Raw genomic sequence first — 17,892 nt, 5'->3', positions numbered from 1 at the left:
GGTGCTGTAAGCTTTTGCCTTTTCTTCACTATTTATATAATATGCTGGCTTTTACGGAGGCTGATCTTTAAATAGCCCACTTTTTGGAGCAGCCCTCGCTTATGGCCATACCGCGCTGAGAGCGCCCGATCTCGTCTGATCTCGGAAGCTAAGCAGCGTCGGGCCTGGTTAGTACTTGGATGGGTGACCGCCTGGGAATACCAGGTGCTGTAAGCTTTTGCCTTTTCTTCACTATTTATATAATATGCTGGCTTTTACGGAGGCTGATCTTTAAATAGCCCACTTTTTGGAGCAGCCCTCGCTTATGGCCATACCGCGCTGAGAGCGCCCGATCTCGTCTGATCTCGGAAACTAAGCAGCGTCGGGCCTGGTTAGTACTCGGATGGGAGACCGCCTGGGAATACCAGGTGCTGTAAGCTTTTGACTTTTCTTCACTATTTATATAATATGCTGGCTTTTAGAAAGACGTGTTTTACCGCTCTATTTATTACAATCATTTACATGTATTATAGAGTTTTAAGTGTTTTACATGTTTTTTAGGCCATTTTATTACTCTTAACATTTTAAGTGTATGTGTCTTTAATAAATGGATGGTTGGCCTGTCATGTGACTAGACACATGACAGGAAGCAGGAAGTACAACTGTATAAGAGAGCAGCATGACAAACAAAGGACAGTCACCAAACTGTTGGATTGAGGAGTTGCTAATTTTAGAGCTCACCTTTCCATTCACCACCTGCAAACTTTGGATTACACTTTCTGTGGATTGTATATACACTGGTGGACACTCACATTGGACTTATCAACACACTGGGGTTCTTGGACTGTTTTTAGGGTATGGACAAATGAACTGTATTCTTTTAACAGAGTTTACCTGTTTTTAGGGTATGGACAAATGAACTGTATTCTTTTAACAGAGTTTACCTAGTTTTATCGTGTTGTTTTAAAGTCTTTTATGTGAACCTTGTAAATACACCAAATCTATTTAAACCAATTTTCTTTTATGTCTCATTCTTTTAACCACTAGTCATCTCTCACAGTTAAATCTGACCCCATTTTAGTCTTGTAACTCGGCTGATAAGGCCGATTGTTACACTTTTATGGGAGACCGCCTGGGAATACCAGGTGCTGTAAGCTTTTTCCTTTTCTTCACTATTTATATAATATGCTGGCTTTTACGGAGGCTGATCTTTAAATAGCCCACTTTTTGGAGCAGCCCTCGCTTATGGCCATACCGCGCTGAGAGCGCCTGATCTCGTCTGATCTCGGAAGCTAAGCAGCGTCGGGCCTGGTTAGTACTTGGATGGGAGACCGCCTGGGAATACCAGTTGCTGTAAGCTTTTGCCTTTTCTTCACTATTTATATAATATGCTGGCTTTTAGAAAGACGTGTTTTACCGCTCTATTTATTACAATCATTTACATGTATTATAGAGTTTTAAGTGTTTTACATGTTTTTTAGGCCATTTTATTACTCTTAACATTTTAAGTGTATGTGTCTTTAATAAATGGATGGTTGGCCTGTCATGTGACTAGACACATGACAGGAAGCAGGAAGTACAACTGTATAAGAGAGCAGCATGACAAACAAAGGACAGTCACCAAACTGTTGGATTGAGGAGTTGCTAATTTTAGAGCTCACCTTTCCATTCACCACCTGCAAACTTTGGATTACAATTTCTGTGGATTGTATATACACTGGTGGACACTCACATTGGACTTATCAACACACTGGGGTTCTTGGACTGTTTTTAGGGTATGGACAAATAAACTGTATTCTTTTAACAGAGTTTACCTGTTTTTAGGGTATGGACAAATGAACTGTATTCTTTTAACAGAGTTTACCTAGTTTTATCGTGTTGTTTTAAAGTCTTTTATGTGAACCTTGTAAATACACCAAATCTATTTAAACCAATTTTCTTTTATGTCTCATTCTTTTAACCGCTAGTCATCTCTCACAGTTAAATCTGACCCCATTTTAGTCTTGTACCTCGGCTGATCAGGCCGATTGTTACACTTTTATGGGAGACCGCCTGGGAATACCAGGTGCTGTAAGCTTTTGCCTTTTCTTCACTATTTATATAATATGCTGGCTTTTACGGAGGCTGATCTTTAAATAGCCCACTTTTTGGAGCAGCCCTCGCTTATGGCCATACCGCGCTGAGAGCGCCCGATCTCGTCTGATCTCGGAAGCTAAGCAGCGTCGGGCCTGGTTAGTACTTGGATGGGAGACCGCCTGGGAATACCAGGTGCTGTAAGCTTTTGCCTTTTCTTCACTATTTATATAATATGCTAGCTTTTACGGAGGCTGATCTTTAAATAGCCCACTTTTTGGAGCAGCCCTCGCTTATGGCCATACCGCGCTGAGAGCGCCCGATCTCGTCTGATCTCGGAAACTAAGCAGCGTCGGGCCTGGTTAGTACTCGGATGGGAGACCGCCTGGGAATACCAGGTGCTGTAAGCTTTTGCCTTTTCTTCACTATTTATATAATATGCTGGCTTTTAGAAAGACGTGTTTTACCGCTCTATTTATTACAATCATTTACATGTATTATAGAGTTTTAAGTGTTTTACATGTTTTTTAGGCCATTTTATTACTCTTAACATTTTAAGTGTATGTGTCTTTAGTAAATGGATGGTTGGCCTGTCATGTGACTAGACACATGACAGGAAGCAGGAAGTACAACTGTATAAGAGAGCAGCATGACAAACAAAGGACAGTCACCAAACTGTTGGATTGAGGAGTTGCTAATTTTAGAGCTCACCTTTCCATTCACCACCTGCAAACTTTGGATTACACTTTCTGTGGATTGTATATACACTGGTGGACACTCACATTGGACTTATCAACACACTGGGGTTCTTGGACTGTTTTTAGGGTATGGACAAATGAACTGTATTCTTTTAACAGAGTTTACCTGTTTTTAGGGTATGGACAAATGAACTGTATTCTTTTAACAGAGTTTACCTAGTTTTATCGTGTTGTTTTAAAGTCTTTTATGTGAACCTTGTAAATACACCAAATCTATTTAAACCAATTTTCTTTTATGTCTCATTCTTTTAACCACTAGTCAACTCTCACAGTTAAATCTGACCCCATTTTAGTCTTGTAACTCGGCTGATAAGGCCGATTGTTACACTTTTATGGGAGACCGCCTGGGAATACCAGGTGCTGTAAGCTTTTGCCTTTTCTTCACTATTTATATAATATGCTGGCTTTTACGGAGGCTGATCTTTAAATAGCCCACTTTTTGGAGCAGCCCTCGCTTATGGCCATACCGCGCTGAGAGCGCCCGATCTCGTCTGATCTCGGAAGCTAAGCAGCGTCGGGCCTGGTTAGTACTTAGATGGGAGACCGCCTGGGAATACCAGGTGCTGTAAGCTTTTTCCTTTTCTTCACTATTTATATAATATGCTGGCTTTTACGGAGGCTGATCTTTAAATAGCCCACTTTTTGGAGCAGCCCTCGCTTATGGCCATACCGCGCTGAGAGCGCCTGATCTCGTCTGATCTCGGAAGCTAAGCAGCGTCGGGCCTGGTTAGTACTTGGATGGGAGACCGCCTGGGAATACCAGTTGCTGTAAGCTTTTGCCTTTTCTTCACTATTTATATAATATGCTGGCTTTTAGAAAGACGTGTTTTACCGCTCTATTTATTACAATCATTTACATGTATTATAGAGTTTTAAGTGTTTTACATGTTTTTTAGGCCATTTTATTACTCTTAACATTTTAAGTGTATGTGTCTTTAATAAATGGATGGTTGGCCTGTCATGTGACTAGACACATGACAGGAAGCAGGAAGTACAACTGTATAAGAGAGCAGCATGACAAACAAAGGACAGTCACCAAACTGTTGGATTGAGGAGTTGCTAATTTTAGAGCTCACCTTTCCATTCACCACCTGCAAACTTTGGATTACAATTTCTGTGGATTGTATATACACTGGTGGACACTCACATTGGACTTATCAACACACTGGGGTTCTTGGACTGTTTTTAGGGTATGGACAAATAAACTGTATTCTTTTAACAGAGTTTACCTGTTTTTAGGGTATGGACAAATGAACTGTATTCTTTTAACAGAGTTTACCTAGTTTTATCGTGTTGTTTTAAAGTCTTTTATGTGAACCTTGTAAATACACCAAATCTATTTAAACCAATTTTCTTTTATGTCTCATTCTTTTAACCACTAGTCATCTCTCACAGTTAAATCTGACCCCATTTTAGTCTTGTACCTCGGCTGATCAGGCCGATTGTTACACTTTTATGGGAGACCGCCTGGGAATACCAGGTGCTGTAAGCTTTTGCCTTTTCTTCACTATTTATATAATATGCTGGCTTTTACGGAGGCTGATCTTTAAATAGCCCACTTTTTGTAGCAGCCCTCGCTTATGGCCATACCGCGCTGAGAGCGCCCGATCTCGTCTGATCTCGGAAGCTAAGCAGCGTCGGGCCTGGTTAGTACTTGGATGGGAGACCGCCTGGGAATACCAGGTGCTGTAAGCTTTTGCCTTTTCTTCACTATTTATATAATATGCTAGCTTTTACGGAGGCTGATCTTTAAATAGCCCACTTTTTGGAGCAGCCCTCGCTTATGGCCATACCGCGCTGAGAGCGCCAGATCTCGTCTGATCTCGGAAGCTAAGCAGCGTCGGGCCTGGTTAGTACTTGGATGGGAGACCGCCTGGGAATACCAGGTGCTGTAAGCTTTTGCCTTTTCTTCACTATTTATATAATATGCTGGCTTTTAGAAAGACGTGTTTTACCGCTCTATTTATTACAATCATTTACATGTATTATAGAGTTTTAAGTGTTTTACATGTTTTTTAGGCCATTTTATTACTCTTAACATTTTAAGTGTATGTGTCTTTAGTAAATGGATGGTTGGCCTGTCATGTGACTAGACACATGACAGGAAGCAGGAAGTACAACTGTATAAGAGAGCAGCATGACAAACAAAGGACAGTCACCAAACTGTTGGATTGAGGAGTTGCTAATTTTAGAGCTCACCTTTCCATTCACCACCTGCAAACTTTGGATTACACTTTCTGTGGATTGTATATACACTGGTGGACACTCACTTTGGACTTATCAACACACTGGGGTTCTTGGACTGTTTTTAGGGTATGGACAAATGAACTGTATTCTTTTAACAGAGTTTACCTGTTTTTAGGGTATGGACAAATGAACTGTATTCTTTTAACAGAGTTTACCTAGTTTTATCGTGTTGTTTTAAAGTCTTTTATGTGAACCTTGTAAATACACCAAATCTATTTAAACCAATTTTCTTTTATGTCTCATTCTTTTAACCACTAGTCATCTCTCACAGTTAAATCTGACCCCATTTTAGTGTTGTAACTCGGCTGATAAGGCCGATTGTTACACTTTTATGGGAGACCGCCTGGGAATACCAGGTGCTGTAAGCTTTTGCCTTTTCTTCACTATTTATATAATATGCTGGCTTTTACGGAGGCTGATCTTTAAATAGCCCACTTTTTGGAGCAGCCCTCGCTTATGGCCATACCGCGCTGAGAGCGCCCGATCTCGTCTGATCTCGGAAGCTAAGCAGCGTCGGGCCTGGTTAGTACTTGGATGGGAGACCGCCTGGGAATACCAGGTGCTGTAAGCTTTTGCCTTTTCTTCACTATTTATATAATATGCTGGCTTTTACGGAGGCTGATCTTTAAATGGCCCACTTTTTGGAGCAGCCCTCGCTTATGGCCATACCGCGCTGAGAGCGCCTGATCTCGTCTGATCTCGGAAGCTAAGCAGCGTCGGGCCTGGTTAGTACTTGGATGGGAGACCGCCTGGGAATACCAGTTGCTGTAAGCTTTTGCCTTTTCTTCACTATTTATATAATATGCTGGCTTTTAGAAAGACGTGTTTTACCGCTCTATTTATTACAATCATTTACATGTATTATAGAGTTTTAAGTGTTTTACATGTTTTTTAGGCCATTGTATTACTCTTAACATTTTAAGTGTATGTGTCTTTAATAAATGGATGGTTGGCCTGTCATGTGACTAGACACATGACAGGAAGCAGGAAGTACAACTGTATAAGAGAGCAGCATGACAAACAAAGGACAGTCACCAAACTGTTGGATTGAGGAGTTGCTAATTTTAGAGCTCACCTTTCCATTCACCACCTGCAAACTTTGGATTACAATTTCTGTGGATTGTATATACACTGGTGGACACTCACATTGGACTTATCAATACACTGGGGTTCTTGGACTGTTTTTAGGGTATGGACAAATAAACTGTATTCTTTTAACAGAGTTTACCTGTTTTTAGGGTATGGACAAATGAACTGTATTCTTTTAACAGAGTTTACCTAGTTTTATCGTGTTGTTTTAAAGTCTTTTATGTGAACCTTGTAAATACACCAAATCTATTTAAACCAATTTTCTTTTATGTCTCATTCTTTTAACCACTAGTCATCTCTCACAGTTAAATCTGACCCCATTTTAGTCTTGTAACTCGGCTGATCAGGCCGATTGTTACACTTTTATGGGAGACCGCCTGGGAATACCAGGTGCTGTAAGCTTTTGCCTTTTCTTCACTATTTATATAATATGCTGGCTTTTTACGGAGGCTGATCTTTAAATAGCCCACTTTTTGGAGCAGCCCTCGCTTATGGCCATACCGCGCTGAGAGCGCCCGATCTCGTCTGATCTCGGAAGCTAAGCAGCGTCGGGCCTGGTTAGTACTTGGATGGGAGACCGCCTGGGAATACCAGGTGCTGTAAGCTTTCGCCTTTTCTTCACTATTTATATAATATGCTGGCTTTTACGGAGGCTGATCTTTAAATAGCCCACTTTTTGGAGCAGCCATCGCTTATGGCCATACCGCGCTGAGAGCGCCCGATCTCGTCTGATCTCGGAAGCTAAGCAGTGTCGGGCCTGTTTAGTACTTGGATGGGAGACCGCCTGGGAATACCAGTTGCTGTAAGCTTTTGCCTTTTCTTCACTATTTATATAATATGCTGGCTTTTAGAAAGACGTGTTTTACCGCTCTATTTATTACAATCATTTACATGTATTATAGAGTTTTAAGTGTTTTACATGTTTTTTAGGCCATTTTATTACTCTTAACATTTTAAGTGTATGTGTCTTTAATAAATGGATGGTTGGCCTGTCATGTGACTAGACACATGACAGGAAGCAGGAAGTACAACTGTATAAGAGAGCAGCATGACAAACAAAGGACAGTCACCAAACTGTTGGATTGAGGAGTTGCTAATTTTAGAGCTCACCTTTCCATTCACCACCTGCAAACTTTGGATTACACTTTCTGTGGATTGTATATACACTGGTGGACACTCACATTGGACTTATCAACACACTGGGGTTCTTGGACTGTTTTTAGGGTATGGACAAATGAACTGTATTCTTTTAACAGAGTGTACCTGTTTTTAGGGTATGGACAAATGAACTGTATTCTTTTAACAGAGTTTACCTAGTTTTATCGTGTTGTTTTAAAGTCTTTTATGTGAACCTTGTAAATACACCAAATCTATTTAAACCAATTTTCTTTTATGTCTCATTCTTTTAACCACTAGTCATCTCTCACAGTTAAATCTGACCCCATTTTAGTCTTGTAACTCGGCTGATAAGGCCGATTGTTACACTTTTATGGGAGACCGCCTGGGAATACCAGGTGCTGTAAGCTTTTGCCTTTTCTTCACTATTTATATAATATGCTGGCTTTTACGGAGGCTGATCTTTAAATAGCCCACTTTTTGGAGCAGCCCTCGCTTATGGCCATACCGCGCTGAGAGCGCCCGATCTCGTCTGATCTCGGAAGCTAAGCAGCGTCGGGCCTGGTTAGTACTTGGATGGGAGACCGCCTGGGAATACCAGGTGCTGTAAGCTTTTGCCTTTTCTTCACTATTTATATAATATGCTGGCTTTTAGAAAGACGTGTTTTACCGCTCTATTTATTACAATCATTTACATGTATTATAGAGTTTTAAGTGTTTTACATGTTTTTTAGGCCATTTTATTACTCTTAACATTTTAAGTGTATGTGTCTTTAATAAATGGATGGTTGGCCTGTCATGTGACTAGACACATGACAGGAAGCAGGAAGTACAACTGTATAAGAGAGCAGCATGACAAACAAAGGACAGTCACCAAACTGTTGGATTGAGGAGTTGCTAATTTTAGAGCTCACCTTTCCATTCACCACCTGCAAACTTTGGATTACACTTTCTGTGGATTGTATATACACTGGTGGACACTCACATTGGACTTATCAACACACTGGGGTTCTTGGACTGTTTTTAGGGTATGGACAAATGAACTGTATTCTTTTAACAGAGTTTACCTGTTTTTAGGGTATGGACAAATGAACTGTATTCTTTTAACACAGTTTACCTAGTTTTATCGTGTTGTTTTAAAGTCTTTTATGTGAACCTTGTAAATACACCAAATCTATTTAAACCAATTTTCTTTTATGTCTCATTCTTTTAACCACTAGTCATCTCTCACAGTTAAATCTGACCCCATTTTAGTCTTGTAACTCGGCTGATAAGGCCGATTGTTACACTTTTATGGGAGACCGCCTGGGAATACCAGGTGCTGTAAGCTTTTGCCTTTTCTTCACTATTTATATAATATGCTGGCTTTTACGGAGGCTGATCTTTAAATAGCCCACTTTTTGGAGCAGCCCTCGCTTATGGCCATACCGCGCTGAGAGCGCCCGATCTCGTCTGATCTCGGAAGCTAAGCAGCGTCGGGCCTGGTTAGTACTTGGATGGGAGACCGCCTGGGAATACCAGGTGCTGTAAGCTTTTGCCTTTTCTTCACTATTTATATAATATGCTGGCTTTTACAGAGGCTGATCTTTAAATAGCCCACTTTTTGGAGCAGCCCTCGCTTATGGCCATACCGCGCTGAGAGCGCCCGATCTCGTCTGATCTCGGAAGCTAAGCAGCGTCGGGCCTGGTTAGTACTTGGATGGGAGACCGCCTGGGAATACCAGGTGCTGTAAGCTTTTGCCTTTTCTTCACTATTTATATAATATGCTGGCTTTTAGAAAGACGTGTTTTACCGCTCTATTTATTACAATCATTTACATGTATTATAGAGTTTTAAGTGTTTTACATGTTTTTTAGGCCATTTTATTACTCTTAACATTTTAAGTGTATGTGTCTTTAATAAATGGATGGTTGGCCTGTCATGTGACTAGACACATGACAGGAAGCAGGAAGTACAACTGTATAAGAGAGCAGCATAACAAACAAAGGACAGTCACCAAACTGTTGGATTGAGGAGTTGCTAATTTTAGAGCTCACCTTTCCATTCACCACCTGCAAACTTTGGATTACACTTTCTGTGGATTGTATATACACTGGTGGACACTCACATTGGACTTATCAACACACTGGGGTTCTTGGACTGTTTTTAGGGTATGGACAAATGAACTGTATTCTTTTAACAGAGTTTACCTGTTTTTAGGGTATGGACAAATGAACTGTATTCTTTTAACAGAGTTTACCTAGTTTTATCGTGTTGTTTTAAAGTCTTTTATGTGAACCTTGTAAATACACCAAATCTATTTAAACCAATTTTCTTTTATGTCTCATTCTTTTAACCACTAGTCATCTCTCACAGTTAAATCTGACCCCATTTTAGTCTTGTAACTCGGCTGATAAGGCCGATTGTTACACTTTTATGGGAGACCGCCTGGGAATACCAGGTGCTGTAAGTTTTGCCTTTTCTTCACTATTTATATAATATGCTGGCTTTTACGGAGGCTGATCTTTAAATAGCCCACTTTTTGGAGCAGCCCTCGCTTATGGCCATACCGCGCTGGGAGCGCCCGATCTCGTCTGATCTCGGAAGCTAAGCAGCGTCGGGCCTGGTTAGTACTTGGATGGGAGACCGCCTGGGAATACCAGGTGCTGTAAGCTTTTGCCTTTTCTTCACTATTTATATAATATGCTGGCTTTTACGGAGGCTGATCTTTAAATAGCCCACTTTTTGGAGCAGCCCTCGCTTATGGCCATACCGCGCTGAGAGCGCCAGATCTCGTCTGATCTCGGAAGCTAAGCAGCGTCGGGCCTGGTTAGTACTTGGATGGGAGACCGCCTGGGAATACCAGGTGCTGTAAGCTTTTGCCTTTTCTTCACTATTTATATAATATGCTGGCTTTTAGAAAGACGTGTTTTACCGCTCTATTTATTACAATCATTTACATGTATTATAGAGTTTTAAGTGTTTTACATGTTTTTTAGGCCATTTTATTACTCTTAACATTTTAAGTGTATGTGTCTTTAGTAAATGGATGGTTGGCCTGTCATGTGACTAGACACATGACAGGAAGCAGGAAGTACAACTGTATAAGAGAGCAGCATGACAAACAAAGGACAGTCACCAAACTGTTGGATTGAGGAGTTGCTAATTTTAGAGCTCACCTTTCCATTCACCACCTGCAAACTTTGGATTACACTTTCTGTGGATTGTATATACACTGGTGGACACTCACTTTGGACTTATCAACACACTGGGGTTCTTGGACTGTTTTTAGGGTATGGACAAATGAACTGTATTCTTTTAACAGAGTTTACCTGTTTTTAGGGTATGGACAAATGAACTGTATTCTTTTAACAGAGTTTACCTAGTTTTATCGTGTTGTTTTAAAGTCTTTTATGTGAACCTTGTAAATACACCAAATCTATTTAAACCAATTTTCTTTTATGTCTCATTCTTTTAACCACTAGTCATCTCTCACAGTTAAATCTGACCCCATTTTAGTGTTGTAACTCGGCTGATAAGGCCGATTGTTACACTTTTATGGGAGACCGCCTGGGAATACCAGGTGCTGTAAGCTTTTGCCTTTTCTTCACTATTTATATAATATGCTGGCTTTTACGGAGGCTGATCTTTAAATAGCCCACTTTTTGGAGCAGCCCTCGCTTATGGCCATACCGCGCTGAGAGCGCCCGATCTCGTCTGATCTCGGAAGCTAAGCAGCGTCGGGCCTGGTTAGTACTTGGATGGGAGACCGCCTGGGAATACCAGGTGCTGTAAGCTTTTGCCTTTTCTTCACTATTTATATAATATGCTGGCTTTTACGGAGGCTGATCTTTAAATGGCCCACTTTTTGGAGCAGCCCTCGCTTATGGCCATACCGCGCTGAGAGCGCCTGATCTCGTCTGATCTCGGAAGCTAAGCAGCGTCGGGCCTGGTTAGTACTTGGATGGGAGACCGCCTGGGAATACCAGTTGCTGTAAGCTTTTGCCTTTTCTTCACTATTTATATAATATGCTGGCTTTTAGAAAGACGTGTTTTACCGCTCTATTTATTACAATCATTTACATGTATTATAGAGTTTTAAGTGTTTTACATGTTTTTTAGGCCATTTTATTACTCTTAACATTTTAAGTGTATGTGTCTTTAATAAATGGATGGTTGGCCTGTCATGTGACTAGACACATGACAGGAAGCAGGAAGTACAACTGTATAAGAGAGCAGCATGACAAACAAAGGACAGTCACCAAACTGTTGGATTGAGGAGTTGCTAATTTTAGAGCTCACCTTTCCATTCACCACCTGCAAACTTTGGATTACACTTTCTGTGGATTGTATATACACTGGTGGACACTCACATTGGACTTATCAACACACTGGGGTTCTTGGACTGTTTTTAGGGTATGGACAAATGAACTGTATTCTTTTAACAGAGTGTACCTGTTTTTAGGGTATGGACAAATGAACTGTATTCTTTTAACAGAGTTTACCTAGTTTTATCGTGTTGTTTTAAAGTCTTTTATGTGAACCTTGTAAATACACCAAATCTATTTAAACCAATTTTCTTTTATGTCTCATTCTTTTAACCACTAGTCATCTCTCACAGTTAAATCTGACCCCATTTTAGTCTTGTAACTCGGCTGATAAGGCCGATTGTTACACTTTTATGGGAGACCGCCTGGGAATACCAGGTGCTGTAAGCTTTTGCCTTTTCTTCACTATTTATATAATATGCTGGCTTTTACGGAGGCTGATCTTTAAATAGCCCACTTTTTGGAGCAGCCCTCGCTTATGGCCATACCGCGCTGAGAGCGCCCGATCTCGTCTGATCTCGGAAGCTAAGCAGCGTCGGGCCTGGTTAGTACTTGGATGGGAGACCGCCTGGGAATACCAGGTGCTGTAAGCTTTTGCCTTTTCTTCACTATTTATATAATATGCTGGCTTTTAGAAAGACGTGTTTTACCGCTCTATTTATTACAATCATTTACATGTATTATAGAGTTTTAAGTGTTTTACATGTTTTTTAGGCCATTTTATTACTCTTAACATTTTAAGTGTATGTGTCTTTAATAAATGGATGGTTGGCCTGTCATGTGACTAGACACATGACAGGAAGCAGGAAGTACAACTGTATAAGAGAGCAGCATGACAAACAAAGGACAGTCACCAAACTGTTGGATTGAGGAGTTGCTAATTTTAGAGCTCACCTTTCCATTCACCACCTGCAAACTTTGGATTACACTTTCTGTGGATTGTATATACACTGGTGGACACTCACATTGGACTTATCAACACACTGGGGTTCTTGGACTGTTTTTAGGGTATGGACAAATGAACTGTATTCTTTTAACAGAGTTTACCTGTTTTTAGGGTATGGACAAATGAACTGTATTCTTTTAACAGAGTTTACCTAGTTTTATCGTGTTGTTTTAAAGTCTTTTATGTGAACCTTGTAAATACACCAAATCTATTTAAACCAATTTTCTTTTATGTCTCATTCTTTTAACCACTAGTCATCTCTCACAGTTAAATCTGACCCCATTTTAGTCTTGTAACTCGGCTGATAAGGCCGATTGTTACACTTTTATGGGAGACCGCCTGGGAATACCAGGTGCTGTAAGCTTTTGCCTTTTCTTCACTATTTATATAATATGCTGGCTTTTACGGAGGCTGATCTTTAAATAGCCCACTTTTTGGAGCAGCCCTCGCTTATGGCCATACCGCGCTGAGAGCGCCCGATCTCGTCTGATCTCGGAAGCTAAGCAGCGTCGGGCCTGGTTAGTACTTGGATGGGAGACCGCCTGGGAATACCAGGTGCTGTAAGCTTTTGCCTTTTCTTCACTATTTATATAATATGCTGGCTTTTAGAAAGACGTGTTTTACCGCTCTATTTATTACAATCATTTACATGTATTATAGAGTTTTAAGTGTTTTACATGTTTTTTAGGCCATTTTATTACTCTTAACATTTTAAGTGTATGTGTCTTTAATAAATGGATGGTTGGCCTGTCATGTGACTAGACACATGACAGGAAGCAGGAAGTACAACTGTATAAGAGAGCAGCATGACAAACAAAGGACAGTCACCAAACTGTTGGATTGAGGAGTTGCTAATTTTAGAGCTCACCTTTCCATTCACCACCTGCAAACTTTGGATTACACTTTCTGTGGATTGTATATACACTGGTGGACACTCACATTGGACTTATCAACACACTGGGGTTCTTGGACTGTTTTTAGGGTATGGACAAATGAACTGTATTCTTTTAACAGAGTTTACCTGTTTTTAGGGTATGGACAAATGAACTGTATTCTTTTAACAGAGTTTACCTAGTTTTATCGTGTTGTTTTAAAGTCTTTTATGTGAACCTTGTAAATACACCAAATCTATTTAAACCAATTTTCTTTTATGTCTCATTCTTTTAACCACTAGTCATCTCTCACAGTTAAATCTGACCCCATTTTAGTCTTGTAACTCGGCTGATAAGGCCGATTGTTACACTTTTATGGGAGACCGCCTGGGAATACCAGGTGCTGTAAGCTTTTGCCTTTTCTTCACTATTTATATAATATGCTGGCTTTTACGGAGGCTGATCTTTAAATAGCCCACTTTTTGGAGCAGCCCTCGCTTATGGCCATACCGCGCTGAGAGCGCCCGATCTCGTCTGATCTCGGAAGCTAAGCAGCGTCGGGCCTGGTTAGTACTTGGATGGGAGACCGCCTGGGAATACCAGGTGCTGTAAGCTTTTGCCTTTTCTTCACTATTTATATAATATGCTGGCTTTTACGGAGGCTGATCTTTAAATAGCCCACTTTTTGGAGCAGCCCTCGCTTACGGCCCTACCGCGCTGAGAGCGCCCGATCTCGTCTTATCTCGGAAGCTAAGCAGCGTCGGGTCTGGTTAGTACTTGGATGGGAGACCGCCTGGGAATACCAGGTGCTGTAAGCTTTTGCCTTTTCTTCACTATTTATATAATATGCTGGCTTTTAGAAAGACGTGTTTTACCGCTCTATTTATTACAATCATTTACATGTATTATAGAGTTTTAAGTGTTTTACATGTTTTTTAGGCCATTTTATTACTCTTAACATTTTAAGTGTATGTGTCTTTAATAAATGGATGGTTGGCCTGTCATGTGACTAGACACATGACAGGAAGCAGGAAGTACAACTGTATAAGAGAGCAGCATGACAAACAAAGGACAGTCACCAAACTGTTGGATTGAGGAGTTGCTAATTTTAGAGCTCACCTTTCCATTCACCACCTGCAAACTTTGGATTACACTTTCTGTGGATTGTATATACACTGGTGGACACTCACATTGGACTTATCAACACACTGGGGTTCTTGGACTGTTTTTAGGGTATGGACAAATGAACTGTATTCTTTTAACAGAGTTTACCTGTTTTTAGGGTATGGACAAATGAACTGTATTCTTTTAACAGAGTTTACCTAGTTTTATCGTGTTGTTTTAAAGTCTTTTATGTGAACCTTGTAAATACACCAAATCTATTTAAACCAATTTTCTTTTATGTCTCATTCTTTTAACCACTAGTCATCTCTCACAGTTAAATCTGACCCCATTTTAGTCTTGTAACTCGGCTGATAAGGCCGATTGTTACACTTTTATGGGAGACCGCCTGGGAATACCAGGTGCTGTAAGCTTTTGCCTTTTCTTCACTATTTATATAATATGCTGGCTTTTACGGAGGCTAATCTTTAAATAGCCCACTTTTTGGAGCAGCCCTCGCTTATGGCCATACCGCGCTGAGAGCGCCCGATCTCGTCTGATCTCGGAAGCTAAGCAGCGTCGGGCCTGGTTAGTACTTGGATGGGAGACCGCCTGGGAATACCAGGTGCTGTAAGCTTTTGCCTTTTCTTCACTATTTATATAATATGCTGGCTTTTACGGAGGCTGATCTTTAAATAGCCCACTTTTTGGAGCAGCCCTCGCTTATGGCCATACCGCGCTGAGAGCGCCCGATCTCGTCTGGTCTCGGAAGCTAAGCAGCGTCGGGCCTGGTTAGTACTTGGATGGGAGACCGCCTGGGAATACCAGGTGCTGTAAGCTTTTGCCTTTTCTTCACTATTTATATAATATGCTGGCTTTTAGAAAGACGTGTTTTACCGCTCTATTTATTACAATCATTTACATGTATTATAGAGTTTTAAGTGTTTTACATGTTTTTTAGGCCATTTTATTACTCTTAACATTTTAAGTGTATGTGTCTTTAATAAATGGATGGTTGGCCTGTCATGTGACTAGACACATGACAGGAAGCAGGAAGTACAACTGTATAAGAGAGCAGCATGACAAACAAAGGACAGTCACCAAACTGTTGGATTGAGGAGTTGCTAATTTTAGAGCTCACCTTTCCATTCACCACCTGCAAACTTTGGATTACACTTTCTGTGGATTGTATATACACTGGTGGACACTCACATTGGACTTATCAACACACTGGGGTTCTTGGACTGTTTTTAGGGTATGGACAAATGAACTGTATTCTTTTAACAGAGTTTACCTGTTTTTAGGGTATGGACAAATGAACTGTATTCTTTTAACAGAGTTTACCTAGTTTTATCGTGTTGTTTTAAAGTCTTTTATGTGAACCTTGTAAATACACCAAATCTATTTAAACCAATTTTCTTTTATGTCTCATTCTTTTAACCACTAGTCATCTCTCACAGTTAAATCTGACCCCATTTTAGTCTTGTAACTCGGCTGATAAGGCCGATTGTTACACTTTTATGGGAGACCGCCTGGGAATACCAGGTGCTGTAAGCTTTTGCCTTTTCTTCACTATTTATATAATATGCTGGCTTTTACGGAGGCTGATCTTTAAATAGCCCACTTTTTGGAGCAGCCCTCGCTTATGGCCATACCGCGCTGAGAGCGCCCGATCTCGTCTGATCTCGGAAGCTAAGCAGCGTCGGGCCTGGTTAGTACTTGGATGGGAGACCGCCTGGGAATACCAGGTGCTGTAAGCTTTTGCCTTTTCTTCACTATTTATATAATATGCTGGCTTTTACGGAGGCTGATCTTTAAATAGCCCACTTTTTGGAGCAGCCCTCGCTTATGGCCATACCGCGCTGAGAGCGCCCGATCTCGTCTGATCTCGGAAGCTAAGCAGCGTCGGGCCTGGTTAGTACTTGGATGGGAGACCGCCTGGGAATACCAGTTGCTGTAAGCTTTTGCCTTTTCTTCACTATTTATATAATATGCTGGCTTTTAGAAAGACGTGTTTTACCGCTCTATTTATTACAATCATTTACATGTATTATAGAGTTTTAAGTGTTTTACATGTTTTTTAGGCCATTTTATTACTCTTAACCCCCTGGGGCCGACGGTCACGCCGGCGTGACCAACCTACTTTTTTTAAGATCAGCGCAAAAGACACTAAAAATGCTCTGTCGGTTTAAGTCATACACATTAGAGATATACATCAATGGAAACTGTAAAGCGTGTACTTTTATTTGGGCACACTCAAAAGAACAGCAGAAAGTTGTGTTTTTTTATTTAGAATAAAGAAAACAAACAGGGTGATTTCTGTTTTCTCTGTCTCCGTGAACTGCTTTTAGAAATGCGTCACTTAAATCATTCAAACTCGGTGAATATTTAGCACACAAACATAAAAGTTGTATCTACTGAAAGCTTGAGATTTATGCTTTTAAACAAAGTAAGTTTTATCAAAAACAAATAATCTGTGATAAATTAATCTATATGAAACCAAGGAGATGTCTAGTCTATCCAGTTCCAACTAATTATCTCTAATGTGACCGCGCCCACTATCGCGAAATCTTTTGCCATGCAAATTAGCCATGTGCTACTAGCGCTGCAAGGACCGGAGTATCTGTATGCGAGGAAACTCCCACATCACCGCAACAAAGCAACATGACTTCAAGTTCATCTTGGTTACAGTTTGTTACTGAATGAAGATATGCTGTGAGGAATAAGACTTATATTTACCTCAACCCTAAGAAGGACGCGATGCGACGCAAACCCAGCAGGAGGAGACATTTACATGAGTACTTTCATTTTCCTACTAGCTTTCGCTGTTATTTACTTTGACAAAACATGTACACATTTTACTAGTTAGACTTATTCCAAACTAAAATTCCTGACTTTATCAAATGAAACATTATGAAGTACGTTTGATTGCATTGCATCTCTTACAATGGCAGGATATTTATAATGTTCTAGAAAAACGATGTGATTATGACTGTGAGATGCATTTATGACGATATCTTTATGAATGTAGAATCATACTTTATTTATTTATTTTATTGTATAACAGTGTAAAAGTAATATGAGTGCTTACACTGAATGTGTGTTTACATCACGTTTATTAGTAATATAGTGCTAAACGATAATTATTAGTTTCTTAGATATTACATGTCCTTTTTTTTACATTAGTACAAATTCTAGAGTATAGACTGTATTCTGACAGATGATCCTGATATGATTTTTGGTTTGTTTTGTTTTTGTAGTGATCTCAAACCTGCTCAAAAGATGAATCCTGCCTTCTTTCCCTTGAGTCCCTTCAAACTGTTTTCCTCTGAGAGCACTAGAAACTTGAGATGTTCAACTACACTGATATTCTAGTGTAAAACAAGTTTTTGACTTTTTTTGT

General features: G+C 40.3%; 28 non-coding genes across 28 annotated transcripts; all 28 read left to right on the top strand.

Annotated features, from left to right (window-relative positions):
* Window positions 1-97: 97 nt before the first annotated feature.
* LOC141311398 (5S ribosomal RNA) lies at window positions 98-216 on the top strand. Its single transcript, XR_012348859.1, has one exon. It is a non-coding gene; the product is annotated as a 5S ribosomal RNA (ribosomal RNA).
* Window positions 217-300: 84 nt separating this feature from the next.
* Window positions 301-419, top strand: LOC141309945 (5S ribosomal RNA). Its single transcript, XR_012347492.1, has one exon. It is a non-coding gene; the product is annotated as a 5S ribosomal RNA (ribosomal RNA).
* An 801-nt stretch (window positions 420-1,220) lies between these two features.
* On the top strand, window positions 1,221-1,339 carry LOC141310275 (5S ribosomal RNA). Its single transcript, XR_012347819.1, has one exon. It is a non-coding gene; the product is annotated as a 5S ribosomal RNA (ribosomal RNA).
* Window positions 1,340-2,140: 801 nt separating this feature from the next.
* On the top strand, window positions 2,141-2,259 carry LOC141310331 (5S ribosomal RNA). The gene has a single exon (XR_012347876.1). It is a non-coding gene; the product is annotated as a 5S ribosomal RNA (ribosomal RNA).
* Window positions 2,260-2,343: 84 nt separating this feature from the next.
* LOC141309944 (5S ribosomal RNA) lies at window positions 2,344-2,462 on the top strand. Its single transcript, XR_012347491.1, has one exon. It is a non-coding gene; the product is annotated as a 5S ribosomal RNA (ribosomal RNA).
* An 801-nt stretch (window positions 2,463-3,263) lies between these two features.
* Window positions 3,264-3,382, top strand: LOC141311008 (5S ribosomal RNA). The gene has a single exon (XR_012348474.1). It is a non-coding gene; the product is annotated as a 5S ribosomal RNA (ribosomal RNA).
* Window positions 3,383-3,466: 84 nt separating this feature from the next.
* LOC141310274 (5S ribosomal RNA) lies at window positions 3,467-3,585 on the top strand. The gene has a single exon (XR_012347818.1). It is a non-coding gene; the product is annotated as a 5S ribosomal RNA (ribosomal RNA).
* Window positions 3,586-4,386: 801 nt separating this feature from the next.
* On the top strand, window positions 4,387-4,505 carry LOC141310319 (5S ribosomal RNA). Its single transcript, XR_012347863.1, has one exon. It is a non-coding gene; the product is annotated as a 5S ribosomal RNA (ribosomal RNA).
* Window positions 4,506-4,589: 84 nt separating this feature from the next.
* LOC141309829 (5S ribosomal RNA) lies at window positions 4,590-4,708 on the top strand. Its single transcript, XR_012347376.1, has one exon. It is a non-coding gene; the product is annotated as a 5S ribosomal RNA (ribosomal RNA).
* An 801-nt stretch (window positions 4,709-5,509) lies between these two features.
* LOC141310307 (5S ribosomal RNA) lies at window positions 5,510-5,628 on the top strand. The gene has a single exon (XR_012347851.1). It is a non-coding gene; the product is annotated as a 5S ribosomal RNA (ribosomal RNA).
* Window positions 5,629-5,712: 84 nt separating this feature from the next.
* LOC141310273 (5S ribosomal RNA) lies at window positions 5,713-5,831 on the top strand. The gene has a single exon (XR_012347817.1). It is a non-coding gene; the product is annotated as a 5S ribosomal RNA (ribosomal RNA).
* Window positions 5,832-6,633: 802 nt separating this feature from the next.
* Window positions 6,634-6,752, top strand: LOC141310295 (5S ribosomal RNA). The gene has a single exon (XR_012347839.1). It is a non-coding gene; the product is annotated as a 5S ribosomal RNA (ribosomal RNA).
* An 84-nt stretch (window positions 6,753-6,836) lies between these two features.
* Window positions 6,837-6,955, top strand: LOC141310324 (5S ribosomal RNA). Its single transcript, XR_012347869.1, has one exon. It is a non-coding gene; the product is annotated as a 5S ribosomal RNA (ribosomal RNA).
* Window positions 6,956-7,756: 801 nt separating this feature from the next.
* Window positions 7,757-7,875, top strand: LOC141310283 (5S ribosomal RNA). Its single transcript, XR_012347827.1, has one exon. It is a non-coding gene; the product is annotated as a 5S ribosomal RNA (ribosomal RNA).
* Window positions 7,876-8,676: 801 nt separating this feature from the next.
* On the top strand, window positions 8,677-8,795 carry LOC141310271 (5S ribosomal RNA). The gene has a single exon (XR_012347815.1). It is a non-coding gene; the product is annotated as a 5S ribosomal RNA (ribosomal RNA).
* Window positions 8,796-8,879: 84 nt separating this feature from the next.
* On the top strand, window positions 8,880-8,998 carry LOC141310257 (5S ribosomal RNA). Its single transcript, XR_012347803.1, has one exon. It is a non-coding gene; the product is annotated as a 5S ribosomal RNA (ribosomal RNA).
* Window positions 8,999-9,798: 800 nt separating this feature from the next.
* On the top strand, window positions 9,799-9,917 carry LOC141310871 (5S ribosomal RNA). The gene has a single exon (XR_012348348.1). It is a non-coding gene; the product is annotated as a 5S ribosomal RNA (ribosomal RNA).
* Window positions 9,918-10,001: 84 nt separating this feature from the next.
* On the top strand, window positions 10,002-10,120 carry LOC141309826 (5S ribosomal RNA). The gene has a single exon (XR_012347374.1). It is a non-coding gene; the product is annotated as a 5S ribosomal RNA (ribosomal RNA).
* An 801-nt stretch (window positions 10,121-10,921) lies between these two features.
* Window positions 10,922-11,040, top strand: LOC141310245 (5S ribosomal RNA). The gene has a single exon (XR_012347791.1). It is a non-coding gene; the product is annotated as a 5S ribosomal RNA (ribosomal RNA).
* An 84-nt stretch (window positions 11,041-11,124) lies between these two features.
* LOC141310272 (5S ribosomal RNA) lies at window positions 11,125-11,243 on the top strand. The gene has a single exon (XR_012347816.1). It is a non-coding gene; the product is annotated as a 5S ribosomal RNA (ribosomal RNA).
* Window positions 11,244-12,044: 801 nt separating this feature from the next.
* Window positions 12,045-12,163, top strand: LOC141310233 (5S ribosomal RNA). The gene has a single exon (XR_012347779.1). It is a non-coding gene; the product is annotated as a 5S ribosomal RNA (ribosomal RNA).
* Window positions 12,164-12,964: 801 nt separating this feature from the next.
* LOC141310220 (5S ribosomal RNA) lies at window positions 12,965-13,083 on the top strand. Its single transcript, XR_012347766.1, has one exon. It is a non-coding gene; the product is annotated as a 5S ribosomal RNA (ribosomal RNA).
* An 801-nt stretch (window positions 13,084-13,884) lies between these two features.
* Window positions 13,885-14,003, top strand: LOC141310208 (5S ribosomal RNA). Its single transcript, XR_012347753.1, has one exon. It is a non-coding gene; the product is annotated as a 5S ribosomal RNA (ribosomal RNA).
* Window positions 14,004-14,087: 84 nt separating this feature from the next.
* On the top strand, window positions 14,088-14,206 carry LOC141310409 (5S ribosomal RNA). The gene has a single exon (XR_012347954.1). It is a non-coding gene; the product is annotated as a 5S ribosomal RNA (ribosomal RNA).
* Window positions 14,207-15,007: 801 nt separating this feature from the next.
* On the top strand, window positions 15,008-15,126 carry LOC141310196 (5S ribosomal RNA). Its single transcript, XR_012347741.1, has one exon. It is a non-coding gene; the product is annotated as a 5S ribosomal RNA (ribosomal RNA).
* Window positions 15,127-15,210: 84 nt separating this feature from the next.
* Window positions 15,211-15,329, top strand: LOC141311677 (5S ribosomal RNA). The gene has a single exon (XR_012349136.1). It is a non-coding gene; the product is annotated as a 5S ribosomal RNA (ribosomal RNA).
* An 801-nt stretch (window positions 15,330-16,130) lies between these two features.
* Window positions 16,131-16,249, top strand: LOC141310184 (5S ribosomal RNA). Its single transcript, XR_012347729.1, has one exon. It is a non-coding gene; the product is annotated as a 5S ribosomal RNA (ribosomal RNA).
* An 84-nt stretch (window positions 16,250-16,333) lies between these two features.
* LOC141309997 (5S ribosomal RNA) lies at window positions 16,334-16,452 on the top strand. The gene has a single exon (XR_012347543.1). It is a non-coding gene; the product is annotated as a 5S ribosomal RNA (ribosomal RNA).
* Window positions 16,453-17,892: the final 1,440 nt, after the last annotated feature.

Source organism: Garra rufa, unplaced genomic scaffold (assembly GCF_049309525.1).
Source record: "Garra rufa unplaced genomic scaffold, GarRuf1.0 hap1_unplaced_003, whole genome shotgun sequence".
Lineage (NCBI taxonomy): Eukaryota > Metazoa > Chordata > Actinopteri > Cypriniformes > Cyprinidae > Garra > Garra rufa.
Note: the sequence above shows the minus strand (reverse complement) of the source record. Positions and strands in the feature narration are given on the sequence as shown.